This window comes from Salvia miltiorrhiza, chromosome 1 (genome assembly GCF_028751815.1).
Source record: "Salvia miltiorrhiza cultivar Shanhuang (shh) chromosome 1, IMPLAD_Smil_shh, whole genome shotgun sequence".
Taxonomy (NCBI): domain Eukaryota; kingdom Viridiplantae; phylum Streptophyta; class Magnoliopsida; order Lamiales; family Lamiaceae; genus Salvia; species Salvia miltiorrhiza.
The window spans coordinates 3,767,633-3,791,149 of NC_080387.1; the positions used below are offsets into that span (position 1 = coordinate 3,767,633).

The following is a 23,517-nucleotide window of genomic DNA, read 5'->3' on the forward strand; positions in this document are numbered from 1 at the left end:
TCTGATGGTGATAAGCTAATGTAATTGAAACAATAATAGTCTAAAAGAAGTGGTAATGGATGCGTGTGTTCTATCTGTTTTCATTTGAATCATAGTTTTGTAATTTAACAAATGAATGTATGGAAAAAGTAAAGTAGGAGGTAACCTTGATAATTTTCTGAACTCACAAAGTTGGATCTGCGAATCAACAATTTAACAATGAATTTGGATCTGAATCTGCTTGATTACTGGAATTTGGAAACATAAACATAGTTAAAATGGAGGGTTGTATCCCCAAGGAAGAAGAAGAGAATTGGTTGGAACACTTACCTCTGCACTTTAAACTTTGTTGGGTGTGTTGAAAAGAGAAGGAAAGAGCGGATGAACTAATAGAATGAAACTTAGCTTTTAAAACTTGGCTTTTGTCTAATTGAAATGGCAGAGGATTGATGATAAGATTTGCTAAGATTATGAGGATTTGATTGTCTGCATAAAGGAGAGTTGGTGGTGAAAGTTGGTAGTGAAGTGGAAGATTAGGTGTAGTGGTGGGGAAAAAGAAAGAAGAAGAAAAAAAAATGTAATGGTGGGGAAGTAGGCTACGGTTAAGATGTATCAAATTTAAATAGAGCTCTTGACTCTGATCAATTAAAAGATTCTTTATGAAATCCTTGCAGTAAAATTATTGAAGTAAAACACTTTATAAAACTTAATATCCCATTTAAAGGAAATTTCATGGCTTCATGCCCACTAAAAAAAAAATCCATAAGGCTCATATAATATGCTCAAACCACTAATTAAACTTGTGCACCATATTTATAAAGATCCTTTAAAAATTCAAACGGATTCAAATAATAATAAGAATTAAGCACATCAAGACACATATAAAACAATTAAATGACATCTGATAAATCAAACCATTTTTATTATTAATGGATGCCGAACCCTAATTATTAAGTCTTTAATCAATGATTAAAAACTGGGATATGACATACTATCCCCCTTAAAATAAATTTCGTCCCGAAATTTGTACCTCAGGAAATAATTCTGGGTATTTCTCCTTCATGCTAGACTCGAGTTCCCACGTCGCCTCTTCTTGATCATGGTGCTTCCAAAGGACTTTTACTAAGGGTATCGACTTATTCCTTAGTACTTGAACCTTCCGATCTAGAATAGATTCGGGTCTCTCTTCATAGCTCATATCTGGGCTAAGGATAACGTCGTCTCTTTGGATCACGTGTTTTGGATCATAAACATATTTTCTCAACTGCGACACATGAAACACATTATGCACATTCCCAAGGCTTGGCGGCAACGCCAGCCTGTAAGCTACCGGGCCCACCCTTTCTAGGATCTCATAGGGTCCTATAAAACGGGGTCTAAGCTTACCCTTTACGCCAAATCTTGTAATCCCTTTAGAGGGAGAAATTTTCAAAAAGACTTTATCCCCACACTCAAACTGCAAGTCGGTTCGACGTTTGTCGGCATAAGACTTTTGTCTATCCTGGGCCTCTTTAATACGCTGTCGAATCTGACGGACGATTTCGATCATCTCGCCTACTGTATCTGGCCCCAAGATTCTTCTTTCGCCGACTTCATCCCAGTAAAGCGGCGATCTACATTTCTTCCCGTATAACGCCTCATAAGGTGCCATGGCGATAGTTGCTTGATAGCTGTTGTTGTAAGCAAATTCGATTAGTGGCAACACACGCTCCCAATCTTCTCCTCTATCTAGCACAACAGTCCTTAACATATCTTCTAGCGTTTGAATTGTCCTTTCGGACTGACCGTCGGTCTGCGGGTGGAAAGCTGTGCTGAAATTCAACCTTGTTCCCAATTCCTTCTGCAAGCTTATCCAGAATCTGGAGGTAAACTTCGAATCTCTGTCGGACGTGATTGTCTTCGGCACCCCATGTAAACGCACGATCTCCTTGATGTAGAGTTGGGCTAACTTATCTGATCTATACGTGATAGGGATAGGCAGAAAGTGTGCACTCTTTGTGAGTCTGTCTATAATGACCCATATTACCGTGTTACCTCGTCTTGTTTTTGGCAATCCTGTAACAAAGTCCATTGCAATATCGTCCCATTTCCATTCTGGAATCTCCAAAGGTTGTAGCTCGCCGTAAGGTCGTTGGTGTAAAGCCTTTACTTGCTGGCAAACTAGACACTTTTCGACGAATAAAGCCACGTCTCGTTTCATTCCTTCCCACCAGAAATTTTCTTTTAGATCTTGATACATCTTAGTGCTTCCCGGGTGGGCGACATAAGGAGTGTCATGGGCTTCGCTCATGATCTTGTTCTTGAGTTCATTGTCATGAGGGATGCATATTCTCTTCTCAAAGAAAATAGCATTGTCGGCTTCTTCGTGATAGTTCTTGAGATTTCCTTCTCTTATCTTAGCTCGTAATTTCTCCAATTTATCATCCTTCCTTTGAGCTTCTACCACCAATTTCCTCAAATTCGGTATAATCGCGACCACCCCCGCTATTGTAGCAGGTGGGTTTATCACCTCTAATTTCATCCTATCAAAATCTCGTATGAGCTCTTCTTCCTTTGTAAGGATGTATCCCAGTTTCAATGGGACCTTGCGGCTCAATGCGTCGGCTACTACATTGGCCTTCCCCGGGTGATAATTTATACCACAGTCATAATCTTTTACTAATTCGAGCCACCTTCGCTGTCTCATGTTGAGATCTTTTTGCTCGAAGAAGTACTTCAGACTTTTGTGATCGGTGTAAATCTCACACCTGACACCATATAGATGATGTCTCCAAATTTTTAGTGCGTGCACTACCGCCGCTAGTTCAAGATCATGGGTCGGATAATTCAATTCGTGTGGCCTAAGTTGCCGCGATGCATATGCAATCACTTTGCCTTCCTGCATCAAAACGCATCCTAGTCCGTTCTTTGATGCATCCGTGTAGACCACATACTCCTTGTCTGGTTCCGGAATTGTTAGCACTGGCGCTGTAGTTAGCTTTTCCTTGAGCAGCTGAAAACTTTCTTCACACTCGTTAGTCCATGTGTATTTAATTCCCTTTCGGAGCAATTGCGTCATCGGCCTTGCTATCTTGGAAAATCCCTCAATGAATCTTCGATAGTAGCCAGCCAATCCCAAGAAACTTCTGATCTCGTTTGGGGTAGTTGGCGACTTCCATCCTTGTACTGCTTCCACTTTGGCGGGGTCCACCTTAATACCTTCTGAAGATACAATATGTCCCAGAAATGTAACTTCTTTGAGCCAAAACTCACATTTGCTGAATTTGGCATAAAGGCATTCATCCCTTAGCGTTTGTAACACAGTTCTCAGATGTTCCATATGTTCTTCTTCATTCTTGGAGTAGATGAGAATATCATCAATAAACACCAAGACGAACTTATCCAAATAGGAATGAAATACTCTGTTCATGAGGTCCATGAACACAGCTGGTGCATTTGTTAGTCCGAACGGCACAACTACGAACTCGTAGTGACCATATCTTGTTCGGAAAGCCGTTTTGGGTATATCTTCATGTCTAACCTTTAACTGATGATACCCAGACTTCAAATCGATTTTGGAGAAAACACTCGCGCCCTTGAGTTGGTCGAATAAATCTTCAATTCTGGGCAATGGATACTTGTTCTTAAGCGTTAGCTTGTTCAGCTCTCGATAATCGATGCACAATCTCAAGGTGCCATCTTTCTTCTTGACAAACAGCACCGGCGCTCCCCATGGGGACACACTAGGCCTGATGAAGCCTAGGTCCAATAACTCTTGTAACTGGATTTTCAACTCTTCCAATTCCTTCGGGCCCATTCTGTACGGTGCTTTTGATACCGGCGCCGCTCCTGGCTCTAGATCGATGGTGAATTCTACTTGTCTGTCAGGTGGTAATCCTGGCAAATTTTCTGGGAAAACATCTTGAAAATCCCGCACGATCTCTACATCTTCCATTGTCTTTTCGGTCTCAATTCCCCCGTTCAGGTATACGAGGAAGGCTTGGCAGTCTTTCTTGTTCATCATCTTCCTTGCCTGTAAAGCTGAAATAGTCGGCACTCTGTTCCTCCTGCATATTCCGTGGAAACTCAAAGCGTCCCTTCCTGGAAAGTTGAAACCGATTTTCCGCTCTTGGCACAATATCGTGGCATAGTTCTCCGCTAGCCAGTCCATTCCCAGGATTATATCAACGTCCTCCATCGATATGACGTGCAAGTTGTTTGCTATAACCTTAAACGATCCTATGGTCAGTTCTAGGTTCGAGCAAGCATGTGTTACTACTGCTATTCCTCCTATTGGTGAAGAAATTCTCAAGTCCTGATTAGTCTTTTCAGGTTGGAGCTTTAAAGTTTTTACACATACACTTGCAATAAAAGAATGCGAGGCACCCGTGTCGAACAGAAGTATAACAGGTGTGTCAAGTAATGTGCCCATACCTGCCAAATTCCCTTGGTTATTTCCTTGCTTATTCTTGTGCAATGCATAGGCTCTTGCCTGTGGAATTTGCGGTGGACGTGCCGCAGGTCGATACTGTTGCTGTGGTGGTGGGTAGAGTAACTGTTGGCCTTGGATAGCCCTGAGTGGTTGTACTTGGCCCGGCTGATTCGGCCCTTTCATTCCTCCTTGTGGTTTTCCTTGGCAGTCTCTGGCAAAATGGCCCTTCTGGCCACACTTAAAGCAGGTATTGCTGCCAGCCAAGCATATGCCGTGATGTGACTTGGAGCATTTGGGACACAAAGGTGCCCTGAGCTGGCCCTGATTGTTTCCAGCTGATCCTGGATTGACTGGTCGTCCTTGCCATTGCCTTTGTGGCATCATGTTTCCTTGCCATGGCCTCTTGTTATCTTGGTTGTTGTAGTAACCCCTATTATTGTTGTTGTTGCCTTCCCATTTTCTCTTCCCACGATCGTTGTTTCCCGGAGCTTGAGTCTGGGTTGGGCGGTCTTCAGGCATTGCTGCTTCAACATCCAGGGCTCTGCTAAGTGCTTCAGAGTGGGTGAGATCACCATGACTAGCAAGCGCCATCTTGATCTCATGCCTAAGGCCTGAACGAAACTTCTCGGCCATCTTTTCATCAGTGTCGATCAGATGAGGGGCATAGCGAGACATGTCGCAGAAAGCGCGATCGTATTCCGTCACGGACATCTTGTTTTGTTTCAGATTGAAAAACTCCGTCTCTTTCTTCTTTCTGTAGCTCTTGGGAATGTATTTATCGTAGATCTCCGTCTTGAAGTCTTCCCAAGTCAGGTTTTCCAATTGTTCGAGGGTCATTGCCCTCTTCTTGGTTTCCCACCAAAAATCTGCCGACCCAGTTAGTTGGAATGCAACACAAGAGAGTCTCTCTTGATCAGTACAGTGAAGAAAGTCGAAAATCCTTTCCATTGCTCTAATCCAGATTTCGGCATCAGTCGGGTTGCCGGTCCCGTTGAATGTTGGTGGGCTCTGTTTAAGAAAAAGTTCCTCAACCCTTCGTGGGGGTTCGTTTGCGGTTCCCACATTGTTTCTTGGGGCTCTTCTGGGAGGCATTCTGTGCTTCAAAAATAAAAGATCCTCAGTATATTCCTTACCTCAATTCATAACATATTCCTCTTGATTTAATCATGAAAGCATCATAACAAAACATCTAAATCCTTATTGATCACAAGAGGGTACTAGGACAACTCAACAATTGTAAGGCTCAATTCTTGAACGATATCAAAACAAAGTGGTGCAGAAAAAAAATTTGTTGAGAAACTCAAACGAATAACCAGATGGTAGAAAGGAGTAACTACTAGGTCGAACAAAATGATCTAGAATAAAAACTCATCTGGCTTTTCAACCGAAAGTTGAAACACATGGGTTTTCAACCCAAAAGACGTCGACTGATATTTGGATCATGTGGACTGGCTAGGTCCAATCATCATCACCTCCCAATCACACGGAAAACATCATCCCAAACTTAGAAAGCCGTGGACAACTATTCATAATAATAAAACTCAAGTTCGTACTGGCAAACCAAAAGCTTAATTTAAAGTTCTATGTCCTATTGGACCCAAACCCCCGCTATAACATGTACACAAATATATACATATATATATAGGCAAAGCATACTGTTCTTAAAATCTATCGTGTACTAAAAGTCGATTCGGTGTTCCATCGCGTGTGAACATTTGAACGTAGAGACTATGCTCAAACCCTTGATGCAGCGTTTGCCTTGAATTCGTCTTGTATCATCATCCCGTGTTTTTCCTTCAACGTGTACATGTCTTTTCATTCCTCTTTGTAGTTCAAAAGAACCATTGTTTTCTTGTGGGAGTTTGAAATGCTCTAAGTTCTCTTTCATTCTTCTACATCATCACTTTAAGAATCTAGATTGTAGAGATATCCTACTAATCCAGCAGTCTATGTTCTTTTAGAATAGTGATCATGCAACTTATAGCAATCTATGTTTTCTGGGGAAAGCATGTGTCAATTCTCTATCATTCTTCTCTTATCATAACATCATAACTGCAATGATATGCCATGAAAGGCAAAACATTCAACATTTCAATGAAAGGCAAAACTTTCAACATTTCATCATAGCATGCTCTTTACATAAACATTTTCATGAAACAGTTTAGAATAATAACATCTTTAAAACATTGTAACTGCAGTTACCTTTTTCCTTGATTGAGCACGATGCAATGGAGTGTTGAGCGGTGTCGTATGATCCCACATATGTCAAGTGAATCAATCTAGACATGACTTTTTAGAATAAGGTTTCTAGGGCCAGAGCAAATGAACTGCTCTGATACCACTCTGTCACAGCCCACTATCCCAATGACGGGTTAACCGGGGTTATGACTTGGGTGAACAATAAGAAATGGAAATTAAAAAGGGATTTACTAAATAACCAACATTAATAACAACAAACTAGTGGTATATATATATATATATATAACCACTTGGGTAATTAACAAATGAGCCAGCCATAACGACTAAACCCCAAATGAGAGTTAAACAAAATGAAGGAGTAATAAGTTCCACAATACGATAACAAATTCAGAGTGTTTGTAGCGGAAAAACGTGTGAGTTATGCATATGGAGATGCATACTCAAGGTTTCATTACATAAACATCAAAAGGGAAATCCGCTCAACACCGATCCATTCCATCGCCTGCTCAACCTGCACATTTAGAAATACATGCAGGGCTGAGTATAAAAATACTCAGTGACATAAGCCGAAAATACAACATGCATACATATATAAATTGAACTGCCATAACAGTAACACACAGGGGTTTTCATAAATGACCTGCGCTTACTAAAACATTTCATTCATTTTCATAAAGGTGGATGCATCCCATTTTCAGTCTATATGATCCATATCTGTCCTTTCTGTCACGCGCCGGGAAGGAGGCCTCCTTACCACGGACGCCAAGACCGGTCGCAAGCGACTCGCGGTCTCCATGAGTGTACACGTTAACCCTAGCTAGCGACCTTTGTCTAGCATAGGATCCCAATTGGATTTCCTTTAAAGTTGGCGAACCAACACAGATAGGATACATATAAAAACATAAACATTTTGGCAGTCAATCATTTCATAAACATTTCATTTTCATAACATTTTCATTTTCATAAAGGGCATTAAACATATAAACATTTCATAAGAACTGAATAAATAGTCAAAACATATCATGCATATATATTCGCATATGAGGCCTACGTCACGCAGGGGATCTCTATATACGTAATAATAAAATAATGCCCACCTCAATTGTTCTTAAAGTTGGCGTGGAATCGTTTCTTCTTCTGCTTCACTTTCTGTCGCTCGGACCTTCATTGATGAAGAGTCGATAAGTTCGTGAAGAAATTGTCATAAGACAAAGTCTAATTCTACGTGCCTAAGGTATCTTTTAAAGTTTTAGGGTTCTAGCATCCATATTAATCTCGTTTCATTCAATCAATAAAATGTAACCAATTATCATGTAACTATCATATAGGTTCGAACCCATTTGTTCGAACATCAACATGTACATAATCCATAACCTCCCTCTATACCCGTCATTTAGTCAAGTACTCCATCAATTAAGAACAAGCCATATATTATCACCCTGAAAATTATAAATCATGCTTTCCAATACTTCGCACATTTTCATCACTTAAATAAATAAATCATTTAAAAACACATGCTTAGTAATTTAATATCTCAATTAAATCCCAAGCTCATTTGTTAAAGTAAATCATATACTTAATCATTCTATAACACAATTCCACATTTTTTTTTTATCATGAAAATAAATAAGAAATTCCATTATTCATTTATAAATAATAAAACATTTTAAAATCCATTGATATGAAATAAAACATTTTAACCATAAACAAAAAATCCATACTCGTAAGCTTTGAAAATAATTTTATCATATAATAAATGGGGCTTAATCCCAAAATATTTGCTTTAAAGTCCATTAATAAATTTAGATAAAAGAACGGACTTCATTTAAAATAAATAGTCCCAATTTTCAATATTAAAATTAAGTCAAGAGATTTAAATTCACTAAAATAATTTAGTGAAAAAAAATCAAGCATTTTTAAATTAAATTAGGCCAAAATTCGTAGGCTTCATTAATCAATAACAGCCCAAAATTAATTAAAATGAGCCCAACAGAAATAAAATCGGCCCACTCGTTTTTTTTTTTTTTTTTTAAAAAAATTTCGGCCCATCCTCATTATAGGGCTTTGAGCCCAAGCCTAACCCTAATCATACATACATATACATACACACACAAAACACATAACACACGCACACACACAGCACGCCTCACTCTCCCTCTCTCTCCCTCTCGGTCTGCCTCCCTCTCCCTCGCCGGACGACAGCGGCGCCGTCAGCAGCGAGCGCCGCTTCGCCGGCCGCTTCTCTTCCCTTCCCCTATTCTCTCTTTCCCCTTTGGTTCTTCCCTTTTCGTCCGTCTCTATCTCTCGGAAACAACCACACGCCGCCTCTGCCTCCTTCGCGTGCCACTGCCGCCTCCGCCGTGGCCAAGCACGGCGCCGCCTGGTCGTCCCCGGCCTTGGAACAGGGTGGCAGAGGCCTCTCCGCCGCTGCATGTGCCTTCTCCGGCCGTTGTGAAAAGCCGAGCGTCGCCGCGCCGCTTCCCCTGTTCTCCGCCGTCTCCGCCATGGCCGGAATCGTGGTGGATGGCCGAGCTTTGTCTCGCCGGAAAGGTAAGCTCCAGATCTGAGCTCCCTTTCCTCTCCTTTCTATTTTAAAAAAAAACAGATCTGAACTCCTCCCTTTTCTCCTCTTTTCCGGCCGAACAGAACCGCCGTTCGTGTCGCTGCGCCGCTGCTTCCGCCGCGTCGTCGGAAAAGATAAGTCTCTCCCCCTTTTTCCCGTATCTCTCTCTCTTTTTTTTATTTTTACAGAAGCCCTAACCATCTCTCTCTCGTTTCAGATAGACAAAGGAAAAAGGCGGCGGCTGCCGCCGCGCCGCCTCCGGCCGCGAGCAGCCGTCGGCTGCTCTCACCCCCCCCCAAATTCCAGTCACACGCACAAAACACACATAGAGCACTTAGGGTTTCAATTCTGTTCATTTTCATTCATTTCTATTTACAAAAACTGATCTGTACTTGTAATAGATAGAAATATAGTAAAATGTGTGCGTGTGTATTATTCTGTTGGTGGTTCTCTGATGGTGATAAGCTAATGTAATTGAAACAATAATAGTCTAAAAGAAGTGGTAATGGATGCGTGTGTTCTATCTGTTTTCATTTGAATCATAGTTTTGTAATTTAACAAATGAATGTATGGAAAAAGTAAAGTAGGAGGTAACCTTGATAATTTTCTGAACTCACAAAGTTGGATCTGCGAATCAACAATTTAACAATGAATTTGGATCTGAATCTGCTTGATTACTGGAATTTGGAAACATAAACATAGTTAAAATGGAGGGTTGTATCCCCAAGGAAGAAGAAGAGAATTGGTTGGAACACTTACCTCTGCACTTTAAACTTTGTTGGGTGTGTTGAAAAGAGAAGGAAAGAGCGGATGAACTAATAGAATGAAACTTAGCTTTTAAAACTTGGCTTTTGTCTAATTGAAATGGCAGAGGATTGATGATAAGATTTGCTAAGATTATGAGGATTTGATTGTCTGCATAAAGGAGAGTTGGTGGTGAAAGTTGGTAGTGAAGTGGAAGATTAGGTGTAGTGGTGGGGAAAAAGAAAGAAGAAGAAAAAAAAATGTAATGGTGGGGAAGTAGGCTACGGTTAAGATGTATCAAATTTAAATAGAGCTCTTGACTCTGATCAATTAAAAGATTCTTTATGAAATCCTTGCAGTAAAATTATTGAAGTAAAACACTTTATAAAACTTAATATCCCATTTAAAGGAAATTTCATGGCTTCATGCCCACTAAAAAAAAAATCCATAAGGCTCATATAATATGCTCAAACCACTAATTAAACTTGTGCACCATATTTATAAAGATCCTTTAAAAATTCAAACGGATTCAAATAATAATAAGAATTAAGCACATCAAGACACATATAAAACAATTAAATGACATCTGATAAATCAAACCATTTTTATTATTAATGGATGCCGAACCCTAATTATTAAGTCTTTAATCAATGATTAAAAACTGGGATATGACATATGGCCTTGGCATTCTCCAATAGGGCATCAAGGTATCCCTGGATGTACGTGATTAACTCACGCACAGTTTCCTCGTCTTCGTTTATGTGAACCGCTAAGGCTCGACAATACACTCGTAGGGCGCCTAGTAGGCGTTCATTTTCTCTCTTCATGGATTGAAGAGAAATCCTGTAAACAAGACATCTCGGACATTCGTCCGGATCCATTTCAATTTAATGGAGTCTCCTCCCACATGGGTTAATCTTAAAATCAATTAAAAATTATATAATTCCTCTATAAAAACCCGCTCTGATACCATTTTAAACAATGATCTTTTAAACTGTTTTTTGCTCGAAAGTACGTGGCGTTGTCTCACAGTCCAGACCCAGATTACGAAGTAATCTATCGGGCACGAGGAAAGTTTCCAGCCGATATACCATTCAAGCCCAATCTTATACATGTTTTAGGTATAAATTGTCTTTTAGTCAAAAACCAAAAGTTTTAGGGGTCAAAATACAAAAAAATTTATAATGGGGTTATTTTTTGAATATTCCAAATTTTTGCCATGGGAGATTCTAGAAAAAATTGAAAGGTGATGTATTATGGGGCAAAATCTAAAGGTGGTGTTATAAACTAGAATTTGGTCATAGTTCATGTATTTAGGGGCAATAATCCCTTTATTAAGCAATGCCCAAAAATATATTCAGTTGAAAAAGTGCACTGTAGATGTTGGTGTATTTATTTCTCGAAGACGAAGTATAATCAACAAAAAATGTAAAGCTTTTACTAAAACGAATAAAGTGAACAAATACTGGTATATAGTAAAATATGTGACAGGCCTTCAATTTACACGGCCCTAAATTTTCACCATACCAAATAGCTACTCCCTCCGACACACTCTAATAGATTCGTTTTTCTTTTTTAGAACGTTCCATTAAAATAAACTCATTTTTTATTTTAAATAAAAAAAATATTTAATTTGTATGGACCACACTACTTTCCTCCTAAAAATTATACTCCCTCCGTCCCATTAAAGTTGACAAGTTTCTTTTCGGCACGGAGATTAAGAAATAGATAGTTAGTGAAGATTAAGTGTGGTCCCTACAATTTGATGTAGTTTGTGAAACTTAATTAATTTGTTAATCTCAACCAACTTAACAACCATCTTTTTCACTTTTTATAAATTTAATTTATTTTATTCATTAAATTAAAATCAATATTTACAATTTTATTTTATTTACTCAATGAATTTAATTAAGTACTTCGTCTGCTGTACCTTTTCAGTCTACTCATTCAATCTATGAAAGTCAATATTTTTAACAAAATTAAACATCAACACTTGAAATGAGAAACGGGGAAAGAGTGTCGGCTGCAATAAGCCCAGACAAACCATCAACGCTCTCCGTCGATCCAGGCGGAGATGGATAGCTCAACGGAGGCGGCCGATGTTCTGGAGAGGTCGGAGGGTCGGTGGAGGCGTCGATCTGAGAGTTTTTCTCAAGAAAGGGCGGATCGAACACCAGTCGACGCCGACTCGACGGCGAGAGGTGAGCGCGGCAACTGGACGCCGCTCAGAGAGGGGGAGCCTTCGATCTGACTTTCTTCCTCACAATATGGCCAATTTGGCCAATCGTTGCCAAATAACCTCGGAAATGACGGCGATTCAACGGCGAAAGGGGCGTCAGACGAGGATTTGTTGTTCTTCATCGCGGCGGTCCAATTTCTTTCGTATCAACGTGAATCGAAATGACGGCGATTCAAGGTTGAAACGAGATGAACGGAGAGAGTCGGCGAGAGGAGATGAACGGCGAGACAACGGAGATTCAACGGTGGCTAGGATTAGAACGCCGATTCACCGTGAAATAACCCTAGTGGAACTGATGAGTCGAGAGAAGAGAGAGAGAGAAAGCTTGAGGCGGCTAGGGTTAGAAAAAATGAAAGGAGAAAAAGTAGGTTTTTAATAGGTTAAGTCATTAGGATTTAATTAGTATGTTAATTATCTGCTTTAATTAAGAATAAACTTTCCTTATTTAGAAACTAGCCAACAATAGTGGGACAGACTAAAAAGGAAATGTTGCCAACTTTAATGGGACGGAGGGAGTATATTTTAATCTATGCACCTAAAATAAGCAAATCTATTAGAATGGAAAGAAGAGAAGAAGAGAGTAATTACTAACATATTTATGCACGTGTGATTACTATTATTGATTATTGAATACATTATGTCTTGCTAAAATAACAAATAAATAAAATTAATAAAAGTTGCGATGAAAATATTGAGTCCTAAAAAAGAAGGAAAAAAGGACACAATTTTTGGAGCTTGAGGCTTCAAACCGGCAACAATGTTTTTTCTCAAAGAAAAAAGGGCTATTTAATAAGCCCAACAAAAATTCAAGAGCGGGATAATATTTGATTAGCTTTCATCGTAGCTATAAGCTCATAATAGATAAAGTAGATAATATTCGGGCATTAAATAATATTTTACAACATTTAAATTTTTAATTCATAAAATTTATCCCTTAATATAATTAAAATTAGTAAGATTCATAATATCCCTTAATTTACTCTCTTCTCTCTCCTCTCTCCTCTCACGTCACCCCTCACCTATCTCCTCTCTCTCTCTCGTCCCCTCTCTCTCTCTCTCTCTCTCTCTCTCTTAAAATCAAAATACATAACTAAGTTCATGACAAGTTCAACACAAGTTCAGAAGTTCAGAAGTTCAACAAATTCAGAAGTTCAGAAGTTCAAGACAAGTTCAACACAAGTTCAACAGAATTATACGTATAAGTTCAACAAATTCAGAAGTTCAGAAGTTCAAGACAAGTTCAACACAAGTTCAACAGAATTGTACGTATAAGTTCAACAGAATTATAAGTTCAACAGAATTATACGTATAAGTTCAACAGAATTATACGTATAAGTTCAAGTCCGTGAACCCGCCGTCCGCCGCCATCCCCGCCGTGGCCGAGAGCCCCATCCGCAGCTGCATCTCCACCACCATCGCGTAGCACCGCACCTCGCGGTAGATCACCTCCATCACTGGCAGATAGACGGCGAAGGAGATCCCCGCGCCTAGAATACCCGTTACAACCTTTTGTGTGTGTTCTGTGTGAGAGACGAAAGAGAGAGAGAGGGAAAAAGGGAAGGGAGAGAGAGAAATGAGAGAAGAGAGAGGGGAGAGGTGATGAGGACTGTAATTCCCATCAGCGCTGTGCTTAGCAATCTAAGCCTATTTTACCTTATTATTACTATTATTATTATTATTATAGAAACTAACAGCGCAGGTACGATCGGATATCTTAGATAAAAGAGTAAGAAATCCACCTAAGTAGATGGAGTGAAGAATGATCGCACACAGAAACCTTCCCACGCAGCCAAGGTGCCTTCCTGCACAGCCAAGTAGCTTTCCCGTGCAGCCGCGCAGCCAGACCAGAGCAACGCAGCCGAGCTGCACAGCCAGACCAGAGCAGCGCAGACCAGAGCAGAGCAGAGTAGCGCGGCAGCGCTGCGCAGTCAGAGCAGCGCCACCAAAGTGCCTTTCCTGCGCAGCTACGTATGATAGTTCAACTTCGGGAATAAGACCATTGTACTGAGTTTTGGGCCCAATTGACTAGATGAGTGGGCTTTTAGAATTAGGGCTTGCTCACAAACTATAAATAGCACATCTATTGGAAAACTAGGGGATCAACTCATTCAAGCAACACACTTGTAATATGTAACTCTCTCTCAAAGTATAGTGAAACCAACGAAGAACCTCTCGTGGACGTAGGTCTTGATGGCCGAACCACGTAAATCCGTGTGTCATTTATCGCTTTCTAATTTCTAGTTTAGGTGTTGGTGATTCAGTGCTTCACCAACTGGCGCCGTCTGTGGGAAATCGAGCTAAGGCGTGAGATTCATGGTTTCCGGTTACTGTTCATCGAGTAAAGGGGAGAAGTACTGTTCATGGAAGCAAAATCACTGTTCATCGCAAATTTGGGAAATGGGGGATCTGGTCACTGTTCATCAAAAAGAAAAAAAAAAGGAAAAAAAGGGAGGGCTCCCACTCGAACTACACCACCACTGCGCAGGGACCACTACTGCGCGAGAATCGCGCGCCGCCGCGCACCACTGCCGGATTTACGGCAAGGGCGACGGGGCTGGAGTTTTTAATCTCGGCTCCCTAAATCTGGGCTAAAGCCAGTACACCTCTTCCACATAAAATCCGACAAATCCAGATTCGATTGAACCTCCTATCGTCGATCTCTCTCTCACAGATCTAGATCGGATCTTTCTCAGCTCCAACTTTCACTCGAAAAGCCGAGGTCAACCACCATGATTCACTACTAACGGGCGCACACTACCTTCCTCTCTCTAAGACGCGGCTTGGCCAAGCCAGCTGGCTCAATCGGTGCCGACCTTTGCCGGAATCGCGCCAGCGGGGGTTCTAATTTGACTGGGAAGATTGTCATTAGCGATTATTTCCATCTATTTCATGCTGGATTCAATTCCCCAATTTCATTTGCTTACTTTTCCTATAGTCTCTATTGATTTTGTTCAATTTTTTAGGGGATTCATTGTTGTGCTCGTAATGGCGACGAAGAGGAAGGGACGCAGGTATTGCACCCCTGAAATGGCACGGAATCTGGCGACGAACCGGAATCACGATCTCTGCTTGAATCGGAGGTTTTGTCAGCCGCCAGTCAATAGCTCCACTCTGGCTTCGCTATTGCTGATTAGATGGGATGAAAATGGATTTGTCTATCCAGGACTTGATCGCCTTAAAGAATTATTGAATGATAAAGAGGAGTTCAGCGAAATATTATCCGAGTATCGCGGTCGAACCCGAGTCCAGCCTTCGTGTCGGATATCTCAGCTATGACTGAGAGACATACAACTGGATCATTGCCGAAGGCATTTCCAGCCACCTCTGCCAGAACATCTCTGCCTCTCAATTAATCAAAAAGCTAACCATGTGCCTCGACGCAGCGCCACTTCTCTGCTCAGCCTGCGCAGCCAGCGCCACATCTCTGCTCAGTCTGCGCAGCCAGCGCCACCTCTTTGCTCGGCTGCGCAGCCAGCTCCATCGACCTGACCAAGCGCCTGGTGAAGATACCGGGGCAGCGCAGCTATCCAATCAGCGCTGAAATGTCACTCGAGGATCGAAAATAACACTCTGCTTCCAGAGAGGCCTGCGCGAAAAGTCTATACTGATCGATCGCTGCTTGCTGTTAATTCCAAATTGCGAGAAAAAAGAATGAAGGCTAAGTCTTTGATTTCCTTGCTCTAACTCGAATATTGCAAAATTGGTTTAACTTTGATCGAGAGTCTTTCGGCATTATCTTTAATGTTGGGGCTGATGACATTATAGTTTTTGCTTTAATTTCAGGATTGATCTCTTTATGTTTCCGCTCTGATTTTGGGATTGCTAATGGGAATAATTTCATTATTTCGGCTCTGTTTTTATTATGTTTATTGTATGTGATCTTGTTTGACGGAGGAATGGGCTTTTAATCCAAGTATCGTTGCATTGTTTCAGTGTTTAGGGGACTCCAGCGCTGATACAACTCTTAAGCTAAGGCATTGCTGCATTAATTCAATTTCGCGAGGGTCATGCGAAGAAAGACAAAATAGCAAAGGAAAAAAGATGAATCAGGGGAATAACAAGATGAAGATGAATTATTAGGCTGCGCAGGAATTATATATATACCTATCTCAGCGCTGAAGAGGGCAGCGCAGGCGAGGGCCTTTCAGGGCAGCGCAGGCATGGCAGTAAATCCTCGAGGGCAGCGCAATACCGTAGTCTTCGAGGGCAGCGCAGGCGAGGGCCTTTCAGGGCAGCGCAGGCATGGCAGTAAATCCTCGAGGGCAGCGCAATACCGTAGTCTTCGAGGGCAGCGCAGGCGAGGGCCTTTCAGGGCAGCGCAGGCGAGGGCCTTTCAGGGCAGCGCAGGCATGGTGGTAAATCCTCGAGGACAATGCAGTACGGTAGTCTTCGAGGGCAGCGCAGGTTCACGAAAAAGACTAAATAGGCAGCGCAGGCTCACAAGGAAGATTCAGTCTTGCTACTCAGCTCGGGAAGAGGTTTTCAATCTTCAGCGCTGTACTCCAGCCCTGCGGGGATAAGATAACTGATGATTGGGAGATGAACACATTCACGAATCAAAATTTCGGAATGCTACGGGAAAATTTTGAGAGCCATGGTTCATCCTAATTTGATGGGAAGTGCCTCCATTTGCTAGCGTTTTTCAATTTATTTTCATGTGATTATTTTGCCTATAATCTCATTTTTGTTCCATTTATCGTGCCAGGAATATCGATCAAAGCTCAAGTGTTCAAGGGAACTACTAGTGAAACCTGGGGAAATGCTACCGGAGCATGATGTTCGACCAAAGAGAAGGAAAAGCGCCGCACAGCTCATTAGCTGCACCAAGACTGCGCAGGGAGGAAGATGGCAGTTCACTAACTGCGCTGATGCAGTATGCTGATGCAACGCAGGAACTCTACATTATCTCAGCGCAGAATATAATAGTCGTGTCCAACACAGAATCCCTCAGCAGTCTCCAGTGCAGAATGTCTGAGCCATAATGTAACGATGGTAACCCACTAACTAGTGGTGATCCAGGTACTTCGCAGACCTATAATTTCTCACTACATGATCTTAGATCATTTTATCGAAGCATGGAAGCATGATTAGGATTTGGGAAATGTTATAGTACTTTACCACTTGAGAAAAATCATGATTTAAATTATCTCTTGAAGGGATTTGGGAATTTGATATTATGTCTTGGAAGCTGCACACCTTCTGCATACGTGCTAGGGCTTGGAACATAATTTGGATAACATACTTTGGGACCATAGAGTCATACTAGCCCTGTCACTAGCATCACAAGTAGGAACACCAATCACAAGCATACACATAACATGTTTATTTTAATCATGCACATGTTACTAAGAGGGAGGGAGTAGGGTATATGTTGCCATCTGTATTTTTCTTGAAAATTTACAGCACATCAGTAATGGTTAACAATGCTGGAAAACCTGCTTCGGCAGAAAATGAGCTTTAGTGGCAATTCAGCCACGCTTCGGAGGGGAAAATCTTAAGTAGAATTTGGGTCTTCTCAGCGCAGTCAGGATATTTATCTCAGCTACCTCTGCGCAGTTATCTCAGCGCAACTATCTCAGTTATCTTAGCTACCTCAGCGCAGCTATCTCAGCGCAGCTATCTCAGCACAGTCAGGGCAGTTATTTCAGCTACCTCAGGGAAGCTACCTCAGCGCAGTAAGGACATTTATCTCAGCCACTTCAGCGCAGCCATCTCAAGGCAGCTATCTCAGCTATCTCAGCGCAGCTATCTCAGTTATCTCAGTAGTTTTCAGCGCAGAATGTCCGAGCCGTTGTCAGTTCAGATTGTCTATGCTCCGCGCAGGAATATCGTAAGCCGCGAAAGTTAGACAGGGGTGTACCACCTTAAGGGCCGCGTTGCGGAAGTGTAATCTTAAGGGCCGCGTTGCGGAAGTGTACCATCTTAAGGGCCGCGTTGCGGAAGTGTACCATCTTAAGGGCCGCGTTGCGGAAGTGTAATCTTAAGGGCCGCGTTGCGGAAGTGTACCATCTTAAGGGCCGCGTTGCTGAAGTGTACCATCTTAAGGGCCGCGTTGCGGAAGTGTACCATCTTAAGGGCCGCGTTGCGGAAGTGTAATCTTAAGGGCCGCGTTGCGGAAGTGTACCATCTTAAGGGCCGCGTTGCGGAAGTGTACCATCTTAAGGGCCGCGTTGCGGAAGTGTAATCTTAAGGGCCGCGTTGCGGAAGTGTATCATCTTTGTTAGTGCAGGTAGTGCAGCGCAGTCAGCGCGGGGTTGTCAGCGCAGTCGGTGCAGCGCAGTCAGCGCGAGGTTGTCAACACAGATCACTTGAGTCTTCCCAGCACAGGTTATCTAAGCCCTTATTATCTTTAATGATGTTCGACGAATCAAAAGGAATAATTGCTATCTCTTTTATCTTAGCTTATTTCTAGCATTAAAATACTTTGTCTTTATCATTTTTGCAAAGATTGACAGTTCTTGTCTAATAAGTCGCAGGGAATCGTGTATGCTTAATTGACACGGGAGAGCAGCACAGCGCTGACTTCACACCACACACCACTAGTTGAACAAAGAGAACGCTGTTCAACTAGACTAGGGGGGAGTAGCTGATGAGGACTGTAATTCCCATCAGCGCTGTGCTTAGCAATCTAAGCCTATTTTACCTTATTATTACTATTATTATTATTATTATTATTATAGAAACTAACAGCGCAGGTACGATCGGATATCTTAGATAAAAGAGTAAGAAATCCACCTAAGTAGATGGAGTGAAGAATGATCGCACACAGAAACCTTCCCACGCAGCCAAGGTGCCTTCCTGCGCAGCCAAGTAGCTTTCCCGTGCAGCCGCGCAGCCAGACCAGAGCAACGCAGCCGAGCTGCACAGCCAGACCAGAGCAGCGCGGCAGCGCTGCGCAGTCAGAGCAGCGCCACCAAAGTGCCTTTCCTGCGCAGCTACGTATGATAGTTCAACTTCGGGAATAAGACCATTGTACTGAGTTTTGGGCCCAATTGACTAGATGAGTGGGCTTTTAGAATTAGGGCTTGCTCACAAACTATAAATAGCACATCTATTGGAGAACTAGGGGATCAACTCATTCAAGCAACACACTTGTAATATGTAACTCTCTCTCAAAGTATAGTGAAACCAACGAAGAACCTCTCGTGGACGTAGGTCTTGATGGCCGAACCACGTAAATCCGTGTGTCATTTATCGCTTTCTAATTTCTAGTTTAGGTGTTGGTGATTCAGTGCTTCACCAAGAAGAGAGAGGGAAAAAGTGATGGAAGAGAGAGAGAGGAGAGAGGGATGTGAGTAATTTAAGGGATACTAATATTAGCTTTTAATCTCAGCCCTTGATTAAAATCGATCTAACGAACGAGATTATGACTCTAGATTTTGCAAATATTTATGTTCTTGTTGAACTCTTCCCTATATATATATAGGGTTGGGTTCCGGTGGATCCCTATGCTTATAATAGATCTGTAGATCCAAATCTAGACCACACATTTATGACATGTGGCGCATCAAGATGGTGACACGTGGCAAGGCATTTCAAGGCAAAATCTGGAGAGGGGTAAAATTGGAATGTAATTTTCGGAATTAAAAAAAAAAATTAGATTTTCTCAAAATAGGTATATTTTAGATGCATAAAGTTTCATACGAGAATGCATGAACTTTCATATAAAAATGCATAAAGTTTCATATAAAAATGCATAAGATTTCACCCCACTCCAACCCCACCCCACCCCACCCACCCCCTACCCCCCCCCCCCAAATTTTTTTTTTATTTTTTTAAAAATTGATTTTCTGACCACTGACCCACCCCCACCCCCCCACCCACCCACCCACCCCCCGCACCCCACAAATTTTTTTTTATTTTATTTTTTATTTTCTCAAAACCTGATTTTCTGACCACTGACCCCCCCACCCACCCACCCCCCAAATTTTTTTTTTGAAAATCAGTTTTGAAAAAAATAAAAAAATAAAAAAAAATTTTGGGGGTGGGGGGTGGGTGGGTGGGTGGGGGGGTGGGGGTGGGGGTGGGCCAGCAATCAGAAAATCAATTTTTGAAAAAAAAAAAATTTTTTTTGGGGGGGGGTGGGGGGGGGGGCAGGGGCAGGGGTGGGGTGGCGAAACTACCAGATTTATTAAAATGAAATGCATTTTTTGTATAATTTAATGCATTTTTATGTGAAAACTTTATGCATTTTTGTTTGATTTTATATGCATGTGAAACATGCCTATTTTTGGGGGGTGGTAATGGGGAGGGTTGGGGGGTGGTGTGGGCTGGATTGGGGGGTGGTATGGGGTGGGGTGGTGAAAATACCAAAATTGGAAAAATTAAATGCATTTTTCTGTTCAAAGTTATGCATTTCATGTGAAAACTTTATGCATCTTTGTGTGAAACTATATGCATCTAAAATATATCTATTTTGAGAAAATCTAAAAAAATATATATATTTTTTTAATTATTAAATCCGAAAATTACATTCCAATTTTACCCCTCCAGATTTTGCCTTGGAATCCTTGCCACGTGTCACCATCTTGATGCGCCACATGTCATAAATGTGTGGTCAAGATTTAGATCTAGGGATCTATTATAAGCATTGGGATCTATATAATCCCATTCCTATATATATATATATATATATATATATATATATATATATATATGTGTGTGTGTGTGTGTGTGTGTGTGTGTAATAGCACGCCAAGCATAATAATTAAAAAACATAATTCTAAAAAAAATAATTAAAAAACAAAAAAGCAAAGCATACAAAATGAAAAATAGATAGTATATGATAAAATAAATAAAGGGTTAATTGCCGATAAATCCCTGACAAATTTTCATTTTCCTGGTTTTTAACACCACAAATTAAATTAGATGTAAAATACATGATCGGAGTAATTAATTTGATTTTTCCCCCGGCGAACACTTACGACTAAATGTGCGCTGATGTGGCAATCGGAGTTCATACGTGGCAACGCCGGACCGTAGAACTAAACGCTGCCGTTTCAAATAAGAACAAGTCGACGTCGTTTTTCTCCAAACGACGTCGTTTCCACTACTAAAAGTGAAAGGTCGCCCTTTTTACCGCGAAAAAGGTTGCTCTTTCACCATTAACCCTAACATTTTACAACTTCTACATTCCCACTTAGAATGAAAAGGTGACAGAGTTCTTGGGGAAAGTTTGTCAGTGTTCTTCGAGAATCGAGGGCTTCGTTTGGTGGAGATTAAAGTATTGAACTTGGTCGGACTTTTGGAGTCATCTGGAAAGAAATGTCCCAAAGGTAGGCCCTGATTCACAATTTTTTTAACGTAGTTACAAAGTTTGAGAATAAAAGTTTTGTTCTTTTTTGCATGGCTTAGAATTCAGTTTTTTTTTTCGTTTGCAGTGATTTCTTTTCCGTTTTCCTTCATCATGGTGGTCGCTTTATGGAGTTGTGTGGTAAAGAATCGTATGTAGGTGGAACTGTAGACTGGAAAACTAAGCTAGATAGAGATAAGTTTGGATATTTTGATATGATGGAGTTAGTGGAGGGCATAGGGTTTCCTGCATCTACCAAAGTCTGGTACAAGACTAGTACTGATGAATATAGGGAGATGCTCAGTGATAAGGAGGTAATGGATTGGTTTACCACTATTTCTGATCACACTAAAGTAGGAAACCTGTTTATTGTTGGTGAGAAAGATGTGAAAGGGAAGGGTGAGATAGATGTGAAAGGGAAGAGTGTGTCAGCTGTTAAGAATAATTTATTTGTGGGTGTCATTGAAAAGAGCAACTTAATTGAAGAAGAAAAGGGTAAGAGGCAGCTGTTTGGTAGTAATGAAATTGGGAAAAATGACAAGGGTAAGGGTAAGTTAATTCCACAAGAATTGGAAAAAACTGATACTGATGATGAACAACCCCTATCTGACCACTACAATGATTGGTTAGTGTCCAGTGATGATGACAGTGAGGATGGGTCTTATGAACCATCAGGAGATGATCCTTCTAGTGATGATGATGGTTTGGATGATTTGGAATTAGCCTCAGGTGATGAGGAGTACATTCAATCTAGAAAGAGAAGAAACCTAATTGCAAATAGGAAAATTTTTGACATGATAGATGATGATGTTAGGACTGAACAAGACTTACAGGGAGAGGGCTATGAATCTGAATATGATTCATCTGATGGGGCTGTCAACTCTGATGAAACTGATGAAGATGAACAATTCCTGAAACGTAGAGTGAAGAGGGTAGTCTATGACCCAAAATGTGACCACAAAAACCTAGATGTGAAGCTTGGTTTGAGATTTCAGGATGGTTGGGAATGTAGGGCAGCTCTGACAACCTGGGCAATAGAGAATGGAAGGTTTATACATTTTAAAAGGGTAGCGGTTGATAAATGTGAAGCCTATTGTGATCCACCTTGTAAGTGGAGGGTTTATGCCAGTGAAGTTAAGGGGGAGGGTTCTTTCAAGGTGAAGACACTGGGTGGGAGGCACATCTGTACTAAGTCGATGAACAATAAGCTAGTTAGTAGCAAGTGGATAGCAGAGAGATATGTTAATGTGTTTAGAATTAGGAATAATATCACCATTCCAGAATTGAAAGATGACATCTGGAGAAGGTTTGCAACAAAAGTTGGCAGAGATAGGCTTTACAAAGCTAGGTCTATGGCCCAACAATTGGTTAGGGGGACAGTCACTGAGCATTATGGACTTGTGAGGAGTTACATTGCAGAGTGTAGAAGGGTAGATCCCACTGGTAGATTTGAGTTGATTACTGGAGAAGGTAGGGTGTTCAAGGCATTGTACATGGGTTATACTGCTTTGAGGAAGGGTTTTCAAGTGGGGTGTAGACCAATTCTTGGTTTGGATGGTTGTTTTCTGAAAACTTCTTTGGGAGGGATACTCCTTTCTGCAATTGCCAAAGATGGTAATAACCAAATGTACCCTGTAGCTTGGGCAGTGGTTGACATTGAAAATGAAGTGAATTGGGGCTGGTTTATCAAGTGCTTGTGTGAAGATTTGGAGATTACAGATGGACAAGGCTGGACATTCATTTCAGACCAGCAAAAGGTAACATATTAATTCCTTTGTTTCAATTCTAACAACTAAGTATTTGTGGTGTTACACAACACTAATCTTATAATCTTTTAGGGTCTTGAAAATGCTGTTGCCACCATTGTTCCTCATGCCGAGCACAGAAACTGTGCTAGGCATGTATACATGAATTGGAAAAAGCAAGGTCACACTGGAAGCACTTTGAAAAACATGTTTTGGAGAGCTGTCCGAGCCTCTTACAAGGATGAATACAAAAGGTCTATGGAAGAGATGAAAGCTGAATCAGTTGCAGCATATCAAGACTTTAGAGAAAGGGATGTACACAGGTTTTGCAAGGCATTTCTTCCT

At 41.2% G+C, this 23,517-nt stretch overlaps 3 long non-coding RNA genes across 3 annotated transcripts; 2 read left to right on the top strand and 1 right to left on the bottom strand.

Moving 5' to 3' along the window:
• The first annotated feature begins 8,617 nt into the window (after positions 1-8,617).
• LOC131007315 (uncharacterized) lies at positions 8,618-9,691 on the top strand. The gene is made up of 2 exons (XR_009096023.1): positions 8,618-9,139; positions 9,236-9,691. It is a non-coding gene; the product is annotated as an uncharacterized LOC131007315 (long non-coding RNA).
• Positions 9,499-10,542, bottom strand: LOC131007316 (uncharacterized). The gene is made up of 2 exons (XR_009096024.1): positions 9,912-10,542; positions 9,499-9,829 (listed from the first exon to the last, which is right to left on the bottom strand). It is a non-coding gene; the product is annotated as an uncharacterized LOC131007316 (long non-coding RNA).
• A 5,904-nt stretch (positions 10,543-16,446) lies between these two features.
• Positions 16,447-19,314, top strand: LOC131007317 (uncharacterized). The gene is made up of 2 exons (XR_009096025.1): positions 16,447-17,127; positions 17,583-19,314. It is a non-coding gene; the product is annotated as an uncharacterized LOC131007317 (long non-coding RNA).
• The last annotated feature ends 4,203 nt before the right edge of the window (positions 19,315-23,517 follow it).